The sequence below is a fragment of the Monodelphis domestica genome, chromosome 5, assembly GCF_027887165.1.
Source record: "Monodelphis domestica isolate mMonDom1 chromosome 5, mMonDom1.pri, whole genome shotgun sequence".
In the NCBI taxonomy this organism is placed as follows: Eukaryota; Metazoa; Chordata; class Mammalia; order Didelphimorphia; family Didelphidae; genus Monodelphis; species Monodelphis domestica.
The window spans coordinates 288,054,911-288,081,320 of NC_077231.1; the positions used below are offsets into that span (position 1 = coordinate 288,054,911).

Genomic DNA, 26,410 nt, shown 5'->3' on the forward strand with positions numbered 1-26,410 from the left:
GTTTGCCCAAAATTACACCGGTAATAAATACCAGAAGCAGAATTTGAACCCTCAGACCCTAGAACCAGTAATGTGTGAGCTGGATCATGTTGCTTTTCTATGTCCCTTCAGAGAGTCAACATGGCCACCCTTGGCCCACATCACCCTATGGGAGAGCCAGTGGTGCCTTCCACATCCATGGTTCAATGGATTTGGGCTGGTTTAGAGTCATTCAAGTCTGAACTCAGCAGAAGACAGAAAACAGGAGACCCCCACCTAAGGAGTCTGGGGAAAGGGGTAGGCTTCCTGACCTCTTTACTTGCCAGCCCACAGAGACAATGCTATTTCTGTCCGTGGCCCATTGCCTACTGGCTGCCACGGTTCTTCTCCTTTCTGAGCACTCTCCAGTCAGCCCATGACTTAAGCCTGGAGCCAGAAGGATCAAGGCCAAATTTCTTAGCTTGATAGTCACAGTCCTGCATAGCCTGGGTCCACCCAATGTGGATTTACTGCCTTATCATCTCCTGAAAATCCTGACCCACAATACACACAGACACCCTCTGAATGGGCCACAATGGCTTAGGCACTCTCAACCGCTGCCTGTTTGCTTCCTACCTTTGCCAAAGCCATTCTCCCCTCCTGAAGGATGTTCTTCTACCCCTTCCCCTCCCTCCAGTCAAGCACTGGCTGGTTCCCAAGAATACAAAGATAAAAAGGAATTCTAGAACCTGAAGGAGGCTGGGAAAACTTGGGGGGGGGGGGATAATGGCACAGGGGAGCTGGGAAATGTCTTCTACAGAAAGTTATATGAGCTGAATGCTGAAGGCAGCCATAGTCTAAGACCCAGAGGGAAGAAGGGAGTGTTCTAGGCATGGAGATCTGCAAACGCAGAATCTAAGAAATGGGAACCCAGAGTTCTTAGGATCATAGATTGAGAACTGGAAGAGAGCTCAGTGGCCAACTAGTTTGTCCCCCTCCTTTAATACGTGAGAAGGGCTAAACTAGCTCCACACCCTGATTCAGGAAATACAGCTCCCCATCAGAGATGCTGCAGCCTTGTGTGAGAGGGCTTAGCCTATTCTCATCAGTCCCAAGAGGCAGAACTAGTGAGCTGAAGTTACAAAGAGGCCAACTTGGGCCTGATGTCAGGAAAAAAAATCCAAAATACAAGATACAGAAGAGACATTCTTTTTTGGACACAGCCAAAATGGGGGGGGGGGGGACGGTTCCTGACCATGCATATTTGTTACAAAGGTTTTGTTTCTTTATTGTTAATTTTTTTCAATTCAGTGGTAAGGATGAGAGAGAGAGAGAGAGAGAGAGAGAGAGAGAGAGAGAGAGAGAGAGAGCGAGCTAGGGTGAGAGAGAAAAAGCAGAAAACAGAGACAGAGGAAGGAAGGAAGGAAGGAAGGAAGGAAGGAAGGAAGGAAGGAAGGAAGGAAGGAAGGAAGGAAGGAAGGAAGGAAGGAAGGAAGGAAGGAAGGAAGGAAGGAAGGAAGGAAGGAAGGAGAGTAAGAGAAAGGAAGAAAGTAAAGGGGAGAGAGGAGAGAGAGAGAGAGAGAGAGAGAGAGAGAGAGAGAGAGAGAGAGAGAGAGAGAGAGAGAGAGAGAGAGAGAGAGGAAGGGAAAGATCAGAAAAGAACAGAAAACAGGATAGCTAAGTGGCTCAGTGGATTGAAAACCAATTCCAGCAGATGGAGGTCCTGGATTCAAATTTGGCACAGATACTTCCTACCTGTGTGACCCTGGGCAAGTCATTTAGCCCCCATTGCCTAGCCCTTACCATTCTTCTGCCTTGGAACTAATACATAGTATTGATTCTAGGAAGGAACGTAAGGGTTTAAAAAATTAAAAAAAAAAAGATGAAAACAGAAGGAATCACAGACAAGCAGGACATCTTTGAAAGTTACATGTTTTTTACATCCTGGAAAAAAAAAAGCAAGATGGAAATGGTGGAGATTTGGAATGTCATGTACAATCCTTTCCTTCTGTTCTGCATAATCAATGGAAACACTTGTCTTATTTGGCATTATTAAATTCAGAGTAAAAATAAAATCAAAAGGAAAAAAAGAAAAAGTTCCAGTCAAGGCTATCTAGAAGCAGAGTGGGCTGACTTAGAAGGTGGTCAATTCCTCCTCACTGAGTTTTCAAGCAAAGACTGGCTGACCCTTTGTCTAGCAGGTTGAAAACAACAGAATTCCTTTTCAGTGATAGGTTGGACAGTGATAGGCCATGAAGACGTTGATTCTATGAACTTGTTTTCTTCTTCTTGCTTGGCAGACTTACTTTTCCCCTTCGGTCCATCTTTCTGGGTCTTACTTATCTAATGACGGGTCAAAGAAGGGGTTTGATGCCAAAGAGAAGAGCAAAACTGAAAATGAGCTCATGGGGCAACCTCAAAAACAGGCATCTGAGGTAACTCCATGAGGCTTCTCCTTCGTGAGAACCTCATCTTTGTGACCCAGAAGAGCTACCTTTCTTTGCAGAAATGGAAGGTAATTATTTAGTAGCAAGAAAATAACATAGTCCTACAAGAAACAACAGTAATTGCAGAGTAATTCCTCTTGACTCCTTCTATGATGGCTCCTGAGATTACCAGTAATTATCTTTTGTCTTGTATTTGCACAGTCCACCTACCATTCTTGTTCCAGGACACTGAAACTAATGCAAGCTTCGCCTACCACCACAGGCACCCAACCCCAATGGATGGTGGGAAATCACTTATTCCAAAGGGGCTAAAGATGCTATTGATAGCACTTGGACCCAGTTGTCTCAAAGACCTTCCCATATTCAGAAAATGGTTTTGTATCATGATTGTCCTTGTTTCTGTACTACTGAAGAGTTCTACCACTGACTTGGATGTTAATTATCAAATAATCATCAAATCTGATGATGACACAAAGCTGGGAGGGTGAGCTGACACACCAATGATAAAGGTGAAATTTTTTTAAAGTTTCAACAAACCAGAATTAATGGCTGAAAGTAATTAAATGAAATTTAATAAGGAAAAATTCTTATATACCAGCTTCCCAAGTATAAAATAGAGAAGGTATGACTAGAAAATACTTCATCTGAAAAAGATCTGAGAATTTTAGAGGATCAGAAACTTAATAAATCTTTAATGTGAAACAACAACAACAACCACCACCACCAAAAAAAAAAAAAACCCTAGCAGTCTTAGCTTACATGAAGAAAGGATCTTGTCTGAAATTCAGGAAGTGGTCATCACTCCAAAGTACTCTCCTCTGGTCAGTCTAGACCAGTGATGGTGAAACTTTTAGAGAATGAGTACCCAAACTGCACCCTCAAGCCACATGTGAGCCACCCCCTTACCCCAGAGAGGGGAGGGAAGAAGCACTCCCATTGGGTTTCTGGGCAGCAGGGATAGGTGATGGGAGAAATGTCCTCAGGTGCAGTGGAGAGGGGGAAAGGAGCAGCCTCTTTGCCATGTGTGCTGTAGGTTCACCAATATGGGTCTAGACTACTATGTTCCATTCTAGAAACTTACTGTAATGGGTGGGGTTGAATAGAGGAGAGTGACCAGGTTAGTATAGGGCCTTGGTACTATGCCATATGGGTTTGGTGGACCAGAAAAAACAAACAAACTGGAGAACAGGAAGGGGAATATGGTAGCTTTCTTCAAGTGTTTGAAATATTCTTTTGTGGAAAGATTAAAAGTTGTTTTTTCTTTAATTTGTTCCAGAGGGCAGAACTGGGAATAACAGATAGAAGTTGCAAGAGACAAGTTTAGAATTCATATAAGGAAACAATTCCCAAACACTTAACTGAAAGTAGGAAGAACCTAGGAAAGTAGCTGGTTTCCATTCACTAGTGACGTGTTGTTTTTTTAAACAATTCTTTAACCCTTCTGTCCCAGAATTAATACTAAGTATTGGTTCCAAGGCAGAGTGGTAAAGCCAAGGCAGTTGAGGCTAAGTGACTTGCCCAGGGTCACACAGCTAGGAAGTATCTGAGGTCCAATTTGAACTCAAGACCTTCCATCTCCAGGCCTGACTCTATTCACTGAGCCATCTAGCTGCCTCTCACTAGAGATCTTAAAATAAAGGCTACATGACCACTTGGGTATATTGTCGAGGAGATTGTCATTAAAGGGGATGGGCGGGATGTCTTCTAAAGACCTTTCCACTCCAAGTCTATGATTCCCTGACTTGTCTTTTATCAGACATCAATAGTGTGCTAGATTTTGACACATATCAGAGCTAGACACAGCTCCTAGTCAGTGAAAGCACAGTCCGAATACCTGAACGCAGAGAGGAAACAGAAGGAGAGCCCACTTAGGAACATCATCTCATCCTACTCGGCCAAAGTAAATCAAGGCTTTGAAGAAAGAGAAGAAGCTTGAAGCCTCATGTTGGTCAGGATGAGAAAAATTTCAGTTGAGCATCACCAAAACAAAAACAAAAAACAAACCCTGGATACAGATGAAAACAAAACAAATTCAAATGGGTATCATGGAAAAAACCAGCAATCTGTGTAATTTAACAGCATGAGTCATCGCCTCAAAAATTTGGGGAAACTGCAAAATTAGAAAATGTGTAGGTTTGATGATAATTACCTAAATGAAGTGCTTACTGGGAAAAAAGCAGAATTCTGTCAAATGTTGTTTGGCTTTTTGTTTTATAATTTAACTACTGAGCTGTGTCAGGACTGGAAGTCCCTTGGGATCTTAACTAATTAAAGTAGCTGAGAAATCTTAATTTCCTTCTAACTTAATTTCAATTTTAGAGCCGTGGCTCTAGACCTATATACAGCTAGTGTGGATAAAGCCCTGGTCTTGGAATAAGGGAGACCTGAGTTCACATCTGGCCCCAGATACTTATTTGCTGTGTGACTCTGAACAAGTCACTTATTTTCTACATGCCTCAATTTCCTTTCATCTGTAAAATCGGGATAATAATAGCACATACTTCCTAGGCATGTGGTGAGGATAAAAGGAGGTATTATTTGTAAAACTGATTTGTAAACCTGAAATTATATAAATATATGTAAATTATGTTATATATTTTATTGTTTATTAAATTATATAGTATGTGTCATATGTGTTAAATTATATAAATGTATATAAATTCTATAAATGTTGACTATGATGATTATTATTATTAAATTGACACTGGTATAACACTGTAAATTAGTAAATGAGCCACTTCTGAATCCTTCTAGTCCTATAGAAAAGCATACAGGCAAAGACTTGCAAAGGAATTTTGTTCTACCAGAGCCATGCAAAACCAGTCCCATCTGTCCTGGCTTAGAACCCAAGAAATTGATCCAAAAAGAAACACACAGACCCGTGACATGGGAGAAGAGGTACCCGACCTCTAAAAAATGTAGAGAGGGGTTACACAGAAGAACAAAGTGTGTATAAGGAAGAGCTCCTCAGCTCTTTATCAACCAGAAGCATAGCTCCCCCAATATGGCAGGAGCAAAAGAAGGTTGACTTCTCTGTGACTTGAAAAGAAGGACATCTTATACTATTCCTTAGAAGCTAGAGTAGGAAGCCTGAAATGCTTATGGGACTTGGCTCAAGTCGTATGACCCTAGACAAGTGTCTTATCTTCTTGTTGCTTTGGTTGACTCATCTATAAACTAAGAGGAGAGGGCTCCTTCCAGATTTAACTACATTATCCTCAGATAACTCTGTTTCCAGACAAGTGAGACTCCTTTATAGTCTGTCAGTCACTTTACCCAAGGTCTGTGACTGCTCCAAGATGGTGAGCTCAGTTCTGCCATTTGGTGGAGACTGGCCTCTGGAATGTCACAGGTGTGCCGGCTTCCATTCATTGACAATTTCTGCCCCCTGAGTTCTTTCTTACCCAGGTACCATAGTGCTTTTTCCATTCGAGAGCCATTCTTTTACCATTTATCCCCTTGGGCTAACCATTGCTCAGATCTCCTCTTTTGAGATGCTATTCAATAATACATTCAGATGTTAGAATAGTAGACTGAAGTTTCCTTATTGGGCAGTGGGGTTGTCATATACCTCTGGCACCTTAGCTCAGTGCCTTTCATACAGTAGGTGCTTAATAAAGGTTAGCCAAATTGTACTGAACAAGCACTTTAGAGTGAATTCCATTACTAACTTGCTTTCTTCCCTAAAGAGAAAAACCTGGGCTTTCTTTCAGGAAAAGATCCATGAAATGATCAGGATCACCCTGGATTATTGATTCAGAGCTGGAAGAGAGACCACAGGCACCCAATATGGCAGTCTTCAGTTCTACTTGGGGCCAGTCCTGTTGGAAAAACTATCCTAGGGGGCAGCTAGGTGCCTTAGTGGATTAAGATCCAGGTATTGAGATTGGGTTCAAATCTGTCCGGAGACACTTCCTAGCTGTGTGTGCCTGGGCAAGTCATTTAACCCCCATTGCCTAGCCCTTACTACTCTTCTGCCGATTGATTCTAGCACAGAAAGTAAAAAACCTATTGCAAAGGGTAGGGGAGCTTTCCTGGCCTAGGCTGGGCTTACGAATAATTTTACATATGACTTTGGGGTGACAGGAAAGCCCCTGATACACTGTATTTGATCAGCTTTATGTAAATCAATCCCACACAGGGTCCCAGTTGAATGAAGACTAATAATAATAGCTAATATTTATGGAGTACTTTAAAGTTTGCAGAGCTCTTTAAACAAGTGATCTCATTTGCTCTCCCATCAACCCTGTGAGGTAGGTGCTGTTATTATCCCCATTTTACAGATAAGTAAACTGAGGCATACAGAATTTAAGTGACTCACCCAGGGATCCACAAATATAAAAGTCAGCATCTGGCCTTGAGTTCAGGTCTCCATGACTCCACATCCACCATTCTAGCTCTATTGTGTCAACTATCTATCTCTAAAGACCGTTAGGGTCTTTCTAACTCAGAGATTCTGTAGTTGTTCAGTTCTAAAGTCTCCTGGGTTGGGAGCCAACTCCATGGGGAAGGAAGCAGCAAAAATAGTTTATTAGAGTTTTGAAAAATAGCAGATCATAGATTCTTGTTTTTTTAACTCTTACTTTCTATCTTAGAATCAATTCTGGGTGGGGGCATCTGGGTGGCTCAGTGGATTGAGAGTCAGACCCAGAGATGGGAGGTCCTAGGTTCAAATCTGGCCTCATACACTTCCCAGCTGTGTGACCCTGGGCAAGTCACTTAACCCCCATTGCCTAACTCTTACCACTCTTCTGTCTTAGAACCAGTACCCAGTATTGATTCGTTTGTTTGTTTTTAATAAACTCTTACCTTCCATCTTGGAATCAATACTGTGTATTGGTTCCAAGGCAGAAGAGTGGGTAAGGGCTAGGCAATGAGGGTTAAGTGACTTGCCCAGGGTCACATAGCTGGGAAGTGTATGAGGCCACATTTGGTCACAAGACCTCTGGTCTCTGGGTCTGACTTTCAATCCACTGAGCCACCCAGCTGCCCTCTATGATAGAGTTTTGAAATTCAGCATCTTCTATCCGTTGAGAACAAGGTCATTTACAAATGGCCTTGAGGTCATGCTCTATGAGGTTTGGTTGAAGAAATTGGGGATAGGGAGCTAAAGACAAGCAGAATTTGAGAGGGGAGAGCAGTCTGAAGAAGATGTTATCTCAGAACGTCTGAACATGTGTTGTGGGCAAACAGGATTTGACTTGTCTTGCTTGGCCCCAGAAGGCAGAATGAGGCACAGCAGAAATTTCAGAGGAACAGATGTCAGTATAGAATCCTCCATAGCTTTAAAGAGAGAAGGGAAGTCATCAAGTCCAAACCCCTCTCGCTTTACAAGTGAGAAAACTGAGCCCCAGAGAATCTGCCCAAGGATGCTTAGGGGGTAAGTGGTCCTGACTCCAAAGAGTGTTCAAGGAAGAGCCAGCCACCCTGGCCACCACTCTTGCCCACGTATATGTCACTTAAACAGGGGACTCTTCACAGGGGACCATGGCTGGATTTCAGGGCCTCCATGAATTCTGATGGCCAAAAAAAAAATTCATCATCATTTTCACTAACCCCTAATGAAATTTAGCATTTCTTTCAAATGTGAATTTTTATAGCAACATCCTCTGGAGAAGGGTTTCATGTCGCCATGGTGGTCCACGATAGAAAAAAAGGTTAAGAACTCCCTAGCCTCACCGCCTTGAGGAGACGGAATTTCCCAGGAGGGACTCCTCAAGAGGCCCTGTCGCTTTGCCATCAGGGCACGGGGGACCCTTCCCAGGGGAACTGTGGCAGGTTAGGTGACCTCCTCTCAGCAGGGACAGTGAGTACAAATGCCAGGGCATACACTTCCCCTCGGCTCCCCGGGTGATCTGCATGAATATTCACAGCCACGGTGCCCCATCAGTGCCCCCTTAGCAGATGCCAAGAAAGGAATGTGTGTGTGATCATTAAAAAGGCACATAGGGTTTTTGAGGACAACGACACTGACTATTGGTTTTTCTCATTAGATATTCCCCCCAACATGACTGCAAGCTTAGCCAAAATGGGAGAGAGCCACAGAGTAAACAGAGGAAACTTTAGATGTGTTTTCTCCTGTGAATCTTGAAATTTTTAGGCAATAGTTCTTCTTGGTAATAATAATAATAATAATAATAATAATAATAATCCTATATATGTAACCAAGCCTTCAAAGTGGCTTGCCTTGGGTCTTGGTCATTTGTTTTCCACTACTACATACTACATGCTATCAATCAGGCAACACGCATTTATAAAGGACCTACTATGTGCCAGGATATAAAAGCAAAACTAAAATAATCCCTGTTCTTGAAGGAGCTTAAGTCACTCACTCAACTATGAAGCACCTATTTTTCCAAGAATTGTGCTAGAGATACAAAGACAAAAATGAACCAGTCCCTGAGCTTCAATCACTCGTGCATGAAGCACCTACTATGTGTCAAGTGCCATGCTAAGAATACAAAAAACAACCAGTTCCTGTCCTGAAGGAGCTTAGAGTCTATAGGGGAAGACAGTATATACAATCACTCATTCGATCCATCAGTTATGAAGCACCAGGGGATACCGTGGGGATCCAAGGGCAAAGGATCCAACAGTCCCTGCCCTCAAGGAGCTTACATTCCAATAGGGGAGACATATTGGTATTGGTGGTAGTAGTCTCTCGGTAACCGAGGATGACTATTGTCTTTTTGCGTTTTCATCTATGGTGTATAGATGAGTGTGCACAAAGACACTTGTAGGTGAAGGAGATTTAAGTGGAAAAGTCGATGCACAGAGACAGTCCCACTCTCTCGGCGTTGGAAGCCTGGGTCCAGTGGCACGAAAAGTCATTACACCTGGAGACTTCCTCAGCTGCATTGGATGGCCGTGTTGTCCTTTGTGCTCCAACACGCCCTGAGCACTCCACACTGCTTTGCTGTGTCGCCATCTCAGCCGTTGAACCTTCTTGTTGGTTTCTTCCGTCTGTTCAGCCGAAGCAGTCTTCACATGCTGGGTGAGCAAGGGGAGACAAGTACATGTAAAAATGTAAATGGCATAAATATAAAGTAAATCAGTACAAATATATACAAAGGAGGTCAACAGAAGGTAGTTTGGGAAGGAGAGAGGGCACTTGCTTTTAGGGAGATAAGGAAAGCTTTCTTGCTTAAAGGAAGAGAGGGATTCTGTGAGGCAGAGGGAAGGATGAAGTGCCTTTGGGGCCTGGGAGATAGTCAGTACAAAGGCGAAGGGATGGTAGAGGGAGTGCCTTGTGTGAAGAAGGTTGGTTTGACCAGATCAAAGAGTCTTGTCCTACTTTTTGTGATCCCATTTGGGGCTTTCTTGGCAGAGACAGTGGAGTGGTTTGCTATTTCCTTCTCCAGCTCATTTGACACAGGAGAAAACGGAGGCAAACAGGATTATGTGACTTGCCCAGGATCATATTGAAGTAGTTTACTTCAATAAGCAAATCCAGACACCCAGACATTCAGTGAATGTAACCAATATTTATTTGTTTATTAATCTATCAATTAAGAATACATACCTCACTGGCCAGGGCAGCCTTCCTAGTGAAAGCCGCGCCGAGGCAAAGTTACAGTTTTTATGGGTTTACATACGTGAGAGAGGTGAAAAGGTAAAACAAGCTCATACAAAGCTAACGAAGGATAGATGGCTTTAAGTTTAAAAATAAGTGGAACGTGGCCTGGGGCAGACTGACCAGGGACATCAAGTCTTATGGGACACCAGCCAGATGTACCATCTACTGGGGAGGACAGACATTCTTTGTATATCTTCTCCTATACCTGACTTATCTTGTCCTTGAGGAACCATCCCCCATCCGACTGTTGTTACAGCCTGACAAAGCTATAAGGGAAAATACACTTTATTGATTACTACCTTTGCCAATGGATCAGGGTCTTTGTCTTACTCTATTTCAATACAGCTAGCAAGTGTCTGAGGCTGGATTTGAACTCAGAAAGATGAATCTCCTTGACTCTGGTTCAGTGCACTATCCACTGCACCACCGAGCTGTCCCAGGAAGGCTAGCAGTTATTACATTGAATGCCCAAGAGAAGAGTCTGCATTAGATCCTGGGGGTCATGGGGAGCCAATGGAATTTTTTGACTCTTGCACTCCAAATGGTAATCCTTCCTCCAACACAGAGCCAGAGGACATGTGGCCCATGGGAAGGGACCAGAGCACGGGCATCAGGCATGCCCCTGGATCCAGTCCAGCAGATCAGAGGGGATCCCCTGATTACTTCCATTACGGATACAAGAAGTACCAAGTCTAGACTCAGGACAGCTCACAAGAGCAGCAAATAGCCCCAAGGCAATTGCCTTCTTTGGTTCTGAAGGGGCTCCTCCCAATCTGCCCTGGAATCTCCCTGGAAGAGAGTGAACCAGAGGCAGATGAGCTGCGAATTCAGCCAGCAGAGGACCAAGATGCTCTTCAGGGAGAGTCTGGATCTCCACAAACTGGAAAATGAAGGTCTGTCACTTTCCTGAGCAGAAATAGCTTGGGATCCATGAAGGATCCCATTGCTCAGACTCCTAGCATTTGTCTCTCCTTCCCTCTGCTTCTGGATCTAGGTGACCTCTGGCAGGGCTGAGATCAGTCGATCATAGATTTAGGGACTTCAGAGATCATCTGAGCAACTCGTTGATTTCATTGTACAGTGGCTAGAACACTGGGCCCGGAGTCAGGAAGATCTGAGTTCAAATCTAACCTCAAACACTTACTAGCTGTGTGACTCCACAGTACCACCTAGCTGCCATGACACAGTGAATGTGAACAGATCTGAGAAGCACTAGAAGACTTGGAGTCTATAAGAAAGGAACAACAACAAACTAGATACGTGATGTGGCATTTAAAATAGTTGAGGCCATAAACTGTAGTGATTAAAATAGTGGAAGACTTAAATTGTAGTTGATAAAAGAGTGGATGAGTAAATTGTGACCACAAAGATATGTTTTTTATATTAAAAATAAAGTGGTCGCCAGGGGAAAATTCCCAATTATTAAAATATACCCAAATCAGCTGGGTTTTATAGAGATTTTAATTAATACAAATGAGGAATTAAAGAAAAGGAGAGAAAGAGAGAAAAAGGGGAATAATGAGAAAAGGATAGGCCAGCCCAGGTTTTAATTAATTAATACAATGAGGAATTAAAGAAGAGGAGAGAAAGAGAGAAAAAAGGGAATAATGAGAAAGGGATAAACCGGCCCTGGCCAGTCCTGGCCAACCCAGGCCTAAGCTCTTAAGAGAAAGATCAGTCAGTCCTTAATCACTCACCACAAGATTTGTCCAAGCAAGGATTCTAGTGACAGAGTCTCCCCAGAGGGAGTTCCAGCCAGAGTCAGCCTCCCTTGAAAGACCTCCTTAGAGATTGTCTCTCAAGAGCCTGTATATCTCAAGAGCCCCTTTCAACAGTCTCTCCTTTTTCTTATATAGTGGGTTTTCTCCTATGTCACCTCCCCTAAGTCCTTACATCTACCAATCACAGTAGACATTTTTCAAAGAACAGACCATTCTTAGTTCACAAGAAGGTGTGAACTTTTGAGTAATTCACACCAGGAAAGCTCTGAGTAAGTTTCCCAGTTCTTTGTTCCTTGTAAATTCACAAGTTGCTTGATCTTTATAGGTACTTAGCACCCCTTTCTAAAAATAGGCATGGCTTAAGTATGGGTTTAAGTACTTTTCATTGTTCTGCAAGGAGTTTTCTTCCCTAAAGCAGTCTTAAGTCCCGGTGGAGTAGAGGTCTTCCCATTTCTGATCTAAGTAGAGTTCTCACATTTTAGATCTAAGTAGCTTCATTGTTTAAAATGGGGAATGGTCTTAACCAAATGTTCTAAGGTAGAGTCTGAGAATCTTTTAACATTCACAAGTCTGAGAAATTTCAAGATTCACAATCCCCCCTGATGATCATTGGGAGACTAGTCTCCCCATTGATCATTTAACATAATCAATTTATAGTTCTAAATGCATTTCTAACTATAGATATATACAATATTCAATTTTCTAAGAGGAAATTAGAATAGTGAGGGAGGAAATAGAAAAGAAAGAAAGAAAAACTAATGTCTTGCTGGGCGCATTGACAGAAAGCCAAATTAGGGGCAGTCCCTTTTGGCATAAATGTGTACATTTACAATAAATGTTCAATCAAAGTTCAGTTCAATCAACCAAATCCAAAGTTCATTCTTGATCTTCTTGATGTAGTGTGGATTTTCTGGCATCTTTCTGCAACAGTTCATTCTCTGGATTTAGGAGTTTCAAGCTTCTTTCCTGAAGATCTTTTCTTGAACAAAATCAGAATCTTGGATTTTATGTAAAATACAATCTCAAACAAAAAATCAAAAATTCCTGGATTTTAAATTAAAATACAGTGACCATAAGAAGGGAGGTCAGAGCCTGAACTCAGATTAAGCACAAGAGGATCTGGGGGTCCAGAGGGCTACATGCATTGTCAGGTCCAGGATTCAGGCAGTTGGTTTTGCCAAGATGTTTTTCTTTGGAAAGAAGGTGGTCTATTGGGGTGTAACCATCAGGCAGAAATTAAAGATTATTTAAAGCTTTAATAGTTTTTTTAAAAAAAGGAAAAAGGAAAAAGAATCCCCTGCAAATGGACTGATCAGCTTCTCCAAGGACTGAGCTCATTAGAGTATAATGCTCTGTTTGGCCCATTACCCTTCTATTGTTTGTGGGAACAGACAAGAGAAAGCGAGTCTCCCTGGGGATCCCATGGGAGGAACTGTCAGGAAATTAAGTGGGACACCTTACTCTAAACTTCGGGGAGTTGCTAATCATGGCCAAGGCCCAAAGCCACAGGACCAGCTGCTGTCATGGCCCCACTCCTGCCCCTACCCTAGACCAGTTGTTCCTACAATTTGACCTCCAGAGAGGCAAAGACCCAGGGAGAGCAGAAGGCCTCTCAAAATTGGCTTGGGTGACCAGAATGCACATTGACATTCCCATCCCTAGCATACTCCCTGGGCCTCATGTCAGGACACTACCCTGACAAAAGGGCTTTCACTGTGATTGTCACTTTGATTTCCCTTTGAAGTGAGTCCTCGGATTCAGATCAAGAAGGGGGCTGAGAACTCTTCTAGTGCCCCTTCATTTTGGAGATGAGGAAATGCAAATAGTCCCAGAAAATCCAGGAGGGAAGGTTCTGGTGACTTCAACACAATAGTTATTGGCAGGGCCGCCACCAGGAATTCTGGCACCCAGGGCAATCCGAGCTGGTGCCAGGAGTCAGAGAGGCACAGGGGACAAAATCATGATCCCCAGTGAAAGTTGTTGTGGGTCCCTGGTCCTGGCAGAGGTATGACAAGGCCCTGGATGGATGGAATCATACCAAGGAGAGAGGGGAGCTGAATTCCAGAAGCTCCATTCGCCCAGCCCCCTGGCACCATGGACAATTCCCAACTCCCAGGAAGAAGTGGGGCACAATGCAGTCTGGGGGTCAGTGATCCCAGGAAAGAGGAGTCTGGCGGAACTGGAACCATAGAAGTGGCAACCTGCAGGTGGATGAGAAAGTAGGACCTGCCAAGTGTCCACCCTACCCATCCTGGGGCCAGCAGCCTAGAGGATTGCAAAGGGGAGGACATATGCTGCCCCCTGGCAGTTAGGGCTCTGCCTCCTGGAGCCAACACTGTACACTCAATTGAGTACTGAACTTGGAGGCAGGGAGACCTACTTCCAAATCCTTCCTTTCACACTTACCAAGTATATGGCATTGTATGTGACCAGACCTCCATCTCCCTTTGCCTCAGTTTCTCTTTCTGCAAAGAGGAGTACTCAAAGCAACCTAACATGCTTGTTGGGAGGTCCAAATAAGATATTGCAAATAAAGGGTTCCACAGACTTTACTGTGTGTGTATCAATAATTATAATTCATTATACCCTGCCCGAAGGCAACCCAGAAAATTGTTCAGTGCTTTAAGTGATTGACATAATAATAATAGTAACGACAGCTAGCACTCATATAGTACTTTAAGGGTTGAAAAATATCTTCCATGTTATCACAGTTAATCCTTACTTCAACGCTATAAGGTAGATGCTATTATTATCTCCATTTTACAATTGGGGAACCTGAGGCACACAGAGGTTAAGTGACTTGCCCAGGGTCACACAGTGTTTTGAGGCCAGATCATGTTATTGATCTAACACTCCTATATGTAGACTCCAATCACTCAGTCCTAGGGAGCAATGCTCAATCAAGTGGAATGATGAAGAGAAGTAGGGCTAGGGCTAGGGATTAGGGATGTGATGGAGAACCTCTGGCATGCATGCCCAAAAGGGCATTTGAGCTGTCGCCTGCCAGTTTTTTACTAGAAAGGCAGAGGAACTGGGGAAAGCTGCTCCCTTCCCCTTCTCCACCATGCTGAGGACATTTTTTCACTTCACCCACCCCTCTGCCCAGCAGCTCAATGGGAGCACTTTCTCCCCTGTTTAGGGTAATGTGGGGGTGCCATGGCATGGGGTCTGAGGTGAGGGTGGGCAGGGCATGACACATGGTCTCAAAAAGGGTTTGCCATCACTGGATTAGGGAAATGGCACCCAAGTTTGTGATGGCCCATGTTCTCCTTGATGACTGCCTTGGCAGGACTGTGATGCCCCGACCGCTGGAGAAATGCCCTGCCTGGTGTCAAAGGAGCAGATAATCACTTTGGAGCACTCACATTCTTTGTAGCAGCAAGGTGGGAAGACCAAAGGACTTAGAGCAGGAAGGCAACTTCAAGGTCATCCAGTCCAACCCATTCATTTTATGGATGAGAAAATTGAGACCCAAACGTGAAGAGTAGTAACTCACAGAGACAGAATTTGCACCCAGGTCCTGGAATATCAGTGCCCTTTCCAGGGTACCATACGTCCTCTCCAATCCAGGAATCAGGAACTGCAAAGCCTGCACCTTGTGCTTGTTCCACCCATACACACTTCTTTCAGAAAGGATCCCAAAGATGGATGTTCCAGATCCCTGCATTGCTTCTCCAGTGATTGTCCCTGGTGATTGGGGGGGAGGGGGATCCTGAGTGAAAGGCCTTGATTTCTCTCTTCAGGGAAATGACTTCAAGACTTCTGTCCTGCATGATGCTTTGGGAGGGGGACCAGAAGGCTCACAACACTCACACCAAGGGCATTAATATTCATTTGCCATGTTTTATTTCTACCATTACCAGCAAAGTAGGAGTTCTTAATGTGTGTGACCTATGACCTGGCATATAATAATATTCACATGTATATGTACACGTACCCTCGCATACAAATGTATGGATCTCAAACCACTTCCCTATCATTGGTTTCTTTTGGAATTCTCAGTGTTTCACTTTCTGCATTTAAAAATATTATTCTAAGAGGGTCCAGAAGAGTCCACTAAGAACCCCTGCCTGAAAGCTGGAGGAGAAAGCCTATAGTCACCTGATCAGTGGGTTGGGGGCCTAGAAACTGTGAGATCTGAGCTGCTCCCATCCAACCACCATTCATGAAAGAATGGCAGTCTGGCTCTGATAGCCCAAGAGACATTGGGAGCTTGATGGATGCTCAGAGCGCCCTCTGGTGTTCAGTTCCCTTCATGGAATTAGCATCAATCTTCACTCCTCAGAGTGTACCTTTGCAATTCATTGAATCAATTCATCCACCAATCCAAAGAATCTGTAACCCCAAGTAATTCATGTGCAAGTTACCCACAGGGCCAATGGCAATAGGCACAGGGTGGGTGTGAGTACACTTGAGCACACTGCCAACAAATAATTATATAGGAAATGAGACAACAGAATTTGGTTGATGGAGAACAAGAAAACCTAGATTTGACTTCTGACTCAGAATAAGTCATTAAATCTCTCTGGGCCTCAGTTTCCTCGTCCATAAAATAAAGGCTAGATTAAATGCCTTGTAAGACCTCTTCCAGCTTTAACAATCCCTGAGCAAATGACCGAAAGGATATGGTCAAAGAAACTCCATCCCTGAGAAGGGGGTTGATCAAGCAGCAAGAGCTCCCCACAAATGATTCCCAACCTGCATACTTCATTAGTGTCTGAGCAATACCAAGTGATCTAGAGAAACCGCTGGAGCATAGTGGGGGACAGGAGGATATGAATGGGTCATATTCTGCCCTCTAGAGGAAGTGCCCATCAAAGTGTCAAAGGAGCCAATATTTGTTCCACCTGGATGATTTTGCTATCAGGATTGCTAGAAGGAATCACCTTCTTTCTCACTTGATGTCTCCAAAGAGTAGGATGGAATGAAGTCTAGGGAAAGGCCAGTCTTGCTAGGTGTTGGCTAGAAATCCATATGCCCACTTGGATACACTCTATCAGTTATGGCAAACCTTTTAGAAACAGAGTGCCCAAACTGCACCCTCACACCATATGTGAGCCACCCTCTTACCCCAGACAGAACAGGGAGGAAGTGCTCCCATGGGGGGCTGTTGGGCAGAAGGGGTGGGTGATGTCCTCAGGCATGGTGGAGAGGGCAGGTAAGGAGTAGCCCCCTCTGGCACACTTACCATAGATTCACCAACACAGCCCTATCTTTTCTCACTTGATGAGCTCATCATCAGCTCCCATGGTTTCAATCATCATCTTCATAAAGATATACTTATCTCCCACCTGAAGTGGATGTCTATTGTCTGGTGAAGTGGGACCTTCCCTCAGGGGGAAAACTCTCCTGTGACAAGGTCAAAACCTGGGGTTTCTACTTCCCTACTAAATAAACTGTTTCCCCATTGACACAGTCTTGACTTCCAGTCACCAGCTGCCTACTGTACATCTGAAACTGGATACTCCATAGAGAACATATCAAAACTGAGTTCATATTTTTCAAAAGCCTCCCCACTTGCAAACTTCCCTGTTACTAGATAGTTAGATAGTAGTAGTCTCTCGTATCCGAGGATGACAATTGTCTTTGTGCATTTTCATCTATGATAGATGAGTGTGCACAAAGACACTTGTGCGTGAAGGAGATTTAAGTGGAAAAGTCAATGCACAGAGACAGTCCCACTCTCTCGGCGTTGGAAGCCTGGGTCCAGTGGCACGAAAAGTCATTACGCCTGGAAACTTCCTCAGCTGCATTGGATGGCCATGTTGTCTTTTGTGCTCCAACATGCCCTAAGCACTCCACAGTGCTTTGCTGCGTCGCCATCTCAGCCGTTGAACCTTCTTATTGGTTTCTTCCATCTGTTGGGCCGAAGCAGTCTTCACATGCTGGGTGAGCAAAGCCTTAGTTCACCAGGGGTCAACGACCCGATGGCTACTCTCACAAGGTTTAGCCGGCCTATCAAAGCCGTTGCCCAGGGTGTGGCCGCTGCAGCATGCTAGCAGCTACTAGGAGCCACAAGTGAGAGCTGGGTGTCAGAGGCTGGAGAGCTGCCCTAGAGGGGCACGACAAGCCCTCCATACCAGAGATACTACTCCTCCCTGAGTACCCCATACACTTCCTAGACCACTGCCCTCTTTGTTTCTGTCTCTAACTCCTCATTCCAATAAAATGTTGATTAGCTTGGAGTATCCATTGTGAAGCTACTTCCCAAATTCTAGAAGATGTTAATGAGCTAGAATGTGTCCATTGTTAAAAGCTATTCAACACTGTCTCCAACCATTGTTAAAATGTTATAATCCCTTCTGGGAGGCTTGATTGCATCTAGATGACTACTTATTATAATTTATAGTAAGGGATTTTCCTGTGAATTGAGGTGGTTGTCTTTGGCCAGTGGCTTGAGGCAGTGTCCCCTCCATTTCATTTTCTTCTCCACACAGCTTAATATTTCAAGTTATAGCCTCCCCCTATATTTTTTGTAATAGTGGTTTAAAAGAGTGTACTTTGAGATTTTCGAGGTCCCCTCAATTTCCACTCTGTACAATAGTAAGGACATGTGGTAAACTCCTGGAGGACAGGGATTAAATTTGCCTTTCTCTGAATCCTCAGCACCTAGTAGTGTCTGGCACATAGTAGGCACTTATTAAATACTTGCTGATGCGGCTTAGAATTAGAGCAACAAGAGCTATTATTATTTCTCACTGTATTGCTGACATGCTATAAAGAATGGCAAGGATACATCTGGGCTTTCCTTTCTCAAACTGAAGAGTGGGACACCCCTTGGAAGAGGGGTAGGCAAGATAGACACCCACATTTAGAGGCTGGTGTTCCTTAGGGTACAAGAAACTCTTTTTATCAGTGCTTTCTCTAACTGAGCAAACAAAGAAAACCCAAACACCCTGACTTTTTGAGTAACAAATCTAAGACAGAAGGGCGAGGGAGATGCAAAGGGGGTTAAGTGCTAAGTGCTGGGGAGAAGGGGAACCTCCAGCCAGCTGCATCCAAGCTTTGACTCTTTCCCCACCGAGTACTAGTTCCACAACAACTACATAGAGCAAAGAATTCCAATCATGGCAAAATAGAAATCATCTCTCAACAGAAAAGGTGTATCTAGGAAGGACAAGCACCAGACAAGCCCGGATGAAGGAGCTCTCCCACTGAGAGACAGACAGACACAGACACAGACACAGACACAGACACAGACACACATACACACACACACACACACACACACACACATAGAGATAGAGACACAGACACACACACACACACACACAACAGATGCATAGAAAAAGAGAGACACAGCCGGACAGAGTTCTAGATCTCACCCAGAAGGCAACTCCCCCAAGTCTCTGCTGCAGTGAGCTCAGGAGAGTATCCCTGAATGAAATTTGGAGTTCAATTTTTTTTTTTCCTGACAGAAAGGAAAAGGAACCATCTCACTGACCCGTTTACGTTTCCGGGCCTCCAACTCCACTCCTTTTATTCAATCCTCCGGCCCTGGAGGAACTGAAGTCCTTCCAATATTCCACATTGCCTGGAGTACTCCCAGGGCACGCCTTCCTAGGCGTCTTTGGAGAGACAAGACTTGAAGCTATTCGAGACCGAGGCAGACAAGACAAGAACTTTCATCGGGCATGAAAAAATCGATTCCTAAAACTGCAAGGGTCCCCGCGCAATTACACAACTCTCAGAAGTCAACAGGCTCGAACCCCCGACTATCGGCTGCCAAAGCAAAGCCCGCGCCACCACACTACCCAGCCAGTACGGAAAAGCGCCTCCTATACTCTTAGTCTTCCTCACCGGAGCCTGCAAACTAAGGCTGCATTTGCCGAGGGATTTCCCTGGATCAGTTTCAGTTGGTGTCTCCCCCAAATGGCCTCTCTTCTGGAGTGACCTGAGTATTTAGAAGAAAGAAAGAAGTGGGACCCTTTTCTTAAGGACACGGGAGCGAGGGGAGCCCCGTAAAAGGGGAATAAGGGGACACATACTCGGGCAGTAGGTTGGATTTCTCTTCGGGACTTAATAAGGAGAAAGAAGCCATTTTCAGTCCATCCTCCGTAACCTTAAGACTTTGGTTTAAAAAAAAAAAAACAACCCTCCTCAGCTCTTTTTCAATGGCTTCCTTCTCCCGGGGCGAATAAAAATGAAGGGGGGCAGGGGGGGAGTATTTCTGTTATGTACATTGGATACATACGGAGAGAGATTTCAAGTATGTGTGTGCCGGGTGGTCTGAGCGCGGAGCTCCGGGTCTACCCCAGAGCAGCCGGACCAGCCCGTCCCCTCCGCCACTCGGCCCGAGGCCGGCTTGGATACGGAGTAGCAGTTGCCCGGAGCCCACCTGGGGGGGCGGCGGCCTCTGCGCAGGGCAGGTAACTCCGCGGCGGTTTCCCGAGACTCCGTCGGTTTCTACTTGAAACTTTCAAGTCGCCGATGTATTTCCTTCCGGAACTCGCGCGTTCCCGATTCTCCTTCCCCGCCTGCTCCTCCTCGGGCCCTAACCTTTGGACTTAAGTCTATCGTTCTTTACCATTCATCTCCTCCTTTTGTCCGTAGCGGCGCCGTGGCTTAGTTGGTTAAAGCGCCTGTCTAGTAAACAGGAGATCCTGGGTTCGAATCCCAGCGGTGCCTGGGTTCCTTTCGGGGGAACGCGCATCTTATTATTCCCTGTCTCTATGGCACGATGGGGGTAGACCCCTCCAGGGACGGGTGGGGGTGAGGAAGAGGGACTCCATTTCTAGAAGTTTAGAAACGTCCTTAGCTATCAAAGTTCGGAGCAAGTGTCTCTTGTCCACATCACTTTGCTCTCTCCCAACAGACGCTGATCGAATGTATTTTCAGGGCTGGGCAGGGTCTTTTTCATACATGAACCTACTCGCACCATTGATCCCTCTTCTTTCCTCAGTTTGGACTACTCTATTCCCACCTCCAACCCAGAAATTTCCAGTCTCACTTGCGTCCCCAACTGGGGGGATTCCCCACGTTCCCTACAGATATGCCCAGGCACTCCCGGATCATTGACTTCCATTCAATCAAAAAGCAAAGATTAAGCCCCTCTAGGGTACTGGACTGGGAACCAGGACGCTCTGGGTTCAGATCCTGATTCACCCACTTACTAGCTAAGTGACTTTGGCAAGTTAATTAACCTCCATGCCTCAGGAAAAGGAGATGGGGGGGGGGGGGCGTCCTGAGGGCCTGGAAGGGCTCTTCCAGGTCTAAATTTACAATCTTTTGATCCTGCTAGGCCCTAGGTTATAGGGTTATAGACAATGGATTAGCCTCTGCAAATATGCATCTCAATACTTATACATAAATATAAGGTAATTAACAGGAGAGGGCCCTTAGGGAAAGGGACAAGAAAGAACTCCATTAGAAAGTTATGTTTGGGGGGCCTAGAGGGCAGCTAGGTGGCTCAGTAGACTGAGAGCCAGACCTGGAGAGGGGAGGTCCTGGGTTCAAATTTAGTCTCAGCGGTCAAGTCACTTAACCCCCATTGCCTAGCCCTTACCACTCTTCTGCCTTAGAACCAATCCAGCTTTTGATTCTGAGCCACCTTGACTGGATTGTTAAGAGGCTAGTGTCAACATGGAAATCTAGAGATCCCCAGTTTATTTAGTTTGAGTGTAGAAACCCCAGGTTTTGACCTTGTCACAGGAGAGTTTCCCCCTGAGGGAAGGTCCCTCTTCACCAGACAGTGAACTTCCTGGTAGTTTGGGTGGGAACAGCTAATCCCATCCAATATTGAACATCCCTTTTGTCCCAATGGTTTCTTCCCCCTAGGCTAAGGTCCATGACCAAGGTGACCCAGCCCTAGGCTGAGTCTTTCCCTTTTGTGTCCATTGTGGGGCCCCAGCCCCTCACTATTATTCCTGTCTGGAACTCCTCATTTTCCTTTCTTACCATTGTAAAGTCAATCAACTGTCCCTCTAATCCTAAAGCCCCCAGGTCATCTAGAGTGGTATATAGGTTCCCCAAGTTCTTTTGTTCCTCGGAGTCCATCCTGAGTCGGTGGCACTCCCAGGGGCTGGTGACCAGGGCGTCTTGACTCCGGTGCAGTCTTGGAAATCAGCTCTGTTGTCGTAGTAGCAGCGCTAACCCCTTTTCCCTTGATTAAAGAGTGATTTTGACTATTTAATAGTTCTGTGTTTTTTCTAGTTGACACTAGCATGGTTTGAGAAGGCCAGAGCAGAAAAAGGAAGTCTGCCCCATGTTCAAGTTTTATTGAGAATCTAAGCCAATATTTATAGAAAAGTTTTATCTAACAGCTATGAGGAAACAATTCTAAGGCATTTACTCAAACCCAAGCAACTAAGGAATATTGACAATAACTTGAGGATCCAGGATTTAGGTGACAAGAGAGTCTCAGTCATTTGGCCATGGCATTCCAGAAGCTTCTTTGGTTAGTGAAATAATGAAAGCTCAAGGATTAGTAGGGAGGAGGCTTTCAGGGGATGTCTACATTTTGTACATAGCCAGACAGTACTTTCTGAGCTGTGTCAACATGGAATCTAGAAACCCCAAGCCTGTAGCCTAGTAAGATCTGATGAACCCCAAGTTTTAGGACTAGCTTGTGTGGAGAAGAGAGAAATTACAAGAAAATGCATGCAAAGGACAGAAGCTGGAGATGGGTCAGCTGTCAGTCAAATGAAGATTCCTTTTGGAATGTGACCAGGAAAAGCAGTTTGGAGCCAAGTCAACTGCTAGACTTTTTCTGGTCTTTGGGCTTTCTGGCTGATGTGAATGAAGGAAGAAGCTGGTTTTATCTCTAGGACTTGGGATAATCAAGTTGGAGGTGACCTGGCTGACTTGAAGGCAGAAGAAGAAGGACAATAGTCCATATATCTCTCTGACTGATTCTATTTCATAATAGTGACTGAATTGCCATTTCTCACAATATCCTTCAACCTAACACTCACTGTAGAGAATAGGGATATCCCACCTCTCTTACCTTATTCTCCATCCTTGTCCTGTCTTCCCCAAATAAACCCGTTGTTTGACAAAGAAGATTAAGAACTATTTCATTGAAACCTCACAGCTCACACTGAGTGACTCGAAGGAGACTGAAGGAGAGGGGAGGGGAGGCTGAAGAGGAAGGTACAAAAGGGAGAAGGTTAGGCAAAAAGAAGATAACTACCTGATCCATTAGTTATCTAGTATCCATCAAATATACCCTCCAAATATCATCTATTACACTTGTAAATTGGAGACCTCAAAGTTTGTACTTGTTCCCTGTTCCTGTGAGAATCCACCCTGAAGGGAATCTCAGGCTAGCTCAGACTGAATAATGGACCCCATTGTATAAGATACTCTTTCCCAAGAAGACCCACACCTGGGCAGGCACCATCCTTTAGTATCCATTGTAAATAGTCCCTTCCCTTACAGCCTAGTCTAGCTATAATTCTTTTCCCAAGCTTGATTGTATTCTGTCAGTATAGTTTGAAGACTCCCATTTTATTTGTAGCTATAGTAATGTCAATCATCTTTCCCTGCCCCTGGATTCCTGTCCCCCACAATGGTAAACAGGTTCCCCAAATTCTTTTGTTCTTTGGAGTTGTCAATCTAGTGTGGTTGGCTCTCCCAGGGGTCAGTGTCCAGAGCATCCAGAGTTCAATCCTCAGACTCTGTGTAGTTGTGAGCATGCAGCTCTGTGTGGAGGCCTACTATTTGTGAAGATTAAATACACAGACTCCTGCTATGCCTTTGGCATATGTCATGCTGTTGGAATGCTATGGCTCCAAAGGGGATTTATAACATCAGCTGGAAAATGTGTTGCCAATGCAAACCTTATTACTGAACTTCTTTCTGCCATCCAGCTCCCCGAAGCCATAGCTATCATTCACTGCTCTGCACACACAGGTGGCACTGACCCTGTCTCCAGGGGAAATAACCAAGCAGATATTGCAGCCAAACTAGCAACTTTAGAAGGACCTGAATTAATTGTACCACTAACAATTACTGATGATTTGAATCTACCCCTTTCCTATAATGACAAGGAAGTGGGAAAATGGAAGCAAAAATTTAAAGCAAAACAGAATAATGAAATATGGAGTCATCTGAAGGAAAACCCCTGCTTCCTAGAAGTTTTTAATCAACAAATTTACCAACCTATTCATAAAAGTGGTCACTTTGGCACCCAGGGCATCATGGACTCTGTTAAAAGAGTATGGATAGCCCCCGGTATAACTACTATAGCCTCTAAAGTATGTACAGCCTGCCCTACCTGCCAGGTCTTTAATCAACACGCCTTTCTTGGCAAAGCCTTTGATGGACGTCCTCTCGCTTATACACCATTTGAACATTTACAAATCGATTTTATCTCTATGCCAAAAGCTGGACCGTATAAATTTTGTCTGGTCATAGTCAATCAGCTGACCAGGTGGACTGAAGCATTCCCTACTGCTCAGGCCACATCTGCTTTTATTGCCAAAGTCCTTTTAAAAGAAATTATTCCCCATTTTCCCTGCCAACACGTATTAACTTGGATAGAGGAACTCATTTTACCAATTCAGTCTTATCACAGATTTATTCATGTTTGGGGATAACTCCTAAATTTCATACACCATATCATCCCCAGAGCTCCAGCCAAGTTGAACAAATGAATAAAGAACTTAAAACTATGATTGGCAAATTGTGCATTGTAATAAGGGATTATTTGAATGATAAATTATAACTAAAGTTCAGGGCTTCTCCCTTCCTCCCTTCCTCCCTTCCTCCCTTTCCTCCCTTTCCTCCCTTCCTCCCTCCTATTTCCCATTGATTCTTCAGTTGGTCTCTCTCAATCAACTCAGAGTGATGTAACAAATAAATCACTCTTTTCTTTAAGATTAAGTAAGGGGTTTATTGGAGAAGAAGGGAAAGATAAGAAGTAGAAGGAAAGAGGGTTTGGGGTTTCCCTAATACTAGAATAATTCCTAGATTGGAGGATATTGGAACATCCTTGGAACAAATTGGAACAAATTGGAAAATGGGTTAACAGATCTTGAAGTTCAGTCACTATATCACAGCAGTGAAATCAGAGAGTGCTGGACTTTTGTCCTTCTGTTTTTCTGTCCCCAAGCCAAGAGACTCCTTCTCCTTTCTGTCTTCAAAGCTAAAGATACACCTGCTTCTTTCTGTCTAAAAATCAAAGAGACCTCCCAGGCTTCAGTTGGTCAGATCTTTTTTCCAACAGTCTTTCCTGGTCACATTCCAATCAGAATGTTCTCCTTGAGTGACATCTCTGGAGTCTTTGCTTTTCCAGACTTTTCTGCAGGCTTTTCAAATGGAGACTCATTTAAAATGGTCTGAAATTCTACCCCTGGCCCTATTTTATCTCAGAAGCAGACCCAGAGGTGATTTACACATCTCACCATTTGAGATGCTATTTGGACATCCACCTATTCAAACCTCAGTGTGTAAGCACACTCTGTTGCACACAGTTGTTGTTGCTGTTTGTCCTTCATCTTGAAGGGAGCCAACAACATCCCTGAATGGGTGATGTGTCGGCTGGTTCATGAATGGAATTTAAGTGAGGCCCAGTGGCCTCATGCTGCCAGCCTCACTCTCTCTTGCAGAGTCCAATGGCAGGACAAAAGTAGGCTGACCGGTGATGGCCCAGGATGCAGTGGAGGCCCTTGGCTTCTTCTACATCTGACCAAGGCCTAAGGAGAGGTTCCACAGAACCTGCTTCACCAAGGCCTTCTTGACGGTGACACAAATTGTTCTCATCCACCCATTCCACCAGGGAGGTCTCGATATACCTGGAACAGACACTCCCTAACTACACTGATGGGGCTGGGGCCACCTGTCAGGATGTGACTGCTGCTAAGTGGACATCAAGGGTGGATCAGCAGCCCTGAAAAGAGCTCCAGTGGGCATATAATGAATGTTTACTGAATTGTTAAATGGGGGTTGTTTTTAAAAGGCAAAAGTATGTTGAAAGAAACAATGGGAGGAGGGGGTGGATCTAGGTGACAGTTAGGTGGCTCAGTTGACTGAGAGTCAGGCTTGGAGACAGGGAGGTCCTGAGTTCAAATCTAGACCTCAGATGCTTTGTAGCTAAGTGACCCTGGGCAAGTCACTTAACCCCCATTGCCTAGTCTTTATGGTTCTTCTGCCTTGGAACCCATGCTGGGTATTAATTCTAAGACAGAGGGTAAGGCAGTTTTTAAAAGGAAATAAAGTAACAATGGGAGGCTTTGGCTCATTTTTTTAGTCTCCCACTCAATATTCTTGATCTTGGAAGAGGAGGTTCAGTTCAACAGTTTGAGGTTTATTCAGCACTTGTGATGTATTAAGGAGTCCTGTGGGGTCCAGTGAGAATAAGGTAAAGTAGTCCCTGCCCTTGGGGAGCTTATATTCTCCTGGGAGAAGGGAGATGCCAGGCGTTGGGGAAGTAGATTCAAAATATATGCAAGAATAATACCCAGAGAGAACCTCCCTGAACTGATGCAGAGAGAAATGAGCAGAACCAGGAGTACATTGTATACAGAAAGTGAAACATTGTAGAACAATCCATTGTAATTGACTGTGCTACTAGTAACACTGCAACAAGCCAGGACACTCCTGAAGGACTTACGGGAAAGAATGCTGAACACATTGAGAGAAAGAAGTGTGGCCGTAGAAATGCAAAAGCCAAACCTAGGACATCACTTATGACATGTATATATGGGGATGGGATTGGGGTTTAGGCTTTAAAAGATCTCTGGATAGCACAAATGAGTAATATGGAA

At 44.4% G+C, this 26,410-nt stretch overlaps 1 long non-coding RNA gene and 1 other non-coding gene across 2 annotated transcripts; one reads left to right on the top strand and one right to left on the bottom strand.

The window, feature by feature from the left end:
- Nucleotides 1-19,149: 19,149 nt before the first annotated feature.
- On the bottom strand, nt 19,150-20,308 carry LOC130454662 (uncharacterized). Its single transcript, XR_008912471.1, has 2 exons — nt 19,897-20,308; nt 19,150-19,596 (listed from the first exon to the last, which is right to left on the bottom strand). It is a non-coding gene; the product is annotated as an uncharacterized LOC130454662 (long non-coding RNA).
- On the top strand, nt 20,257-20,330 carry TRNAT-AGU (transfer RNA threonine (anticodon AGU)). The gene has a single exon. It is a non-coding gene; the product is annotated as a tRNA-Thr (tRNA).
- Nucleotides 20,331-26,410: the final 6,080 nt, after the last annotated feature.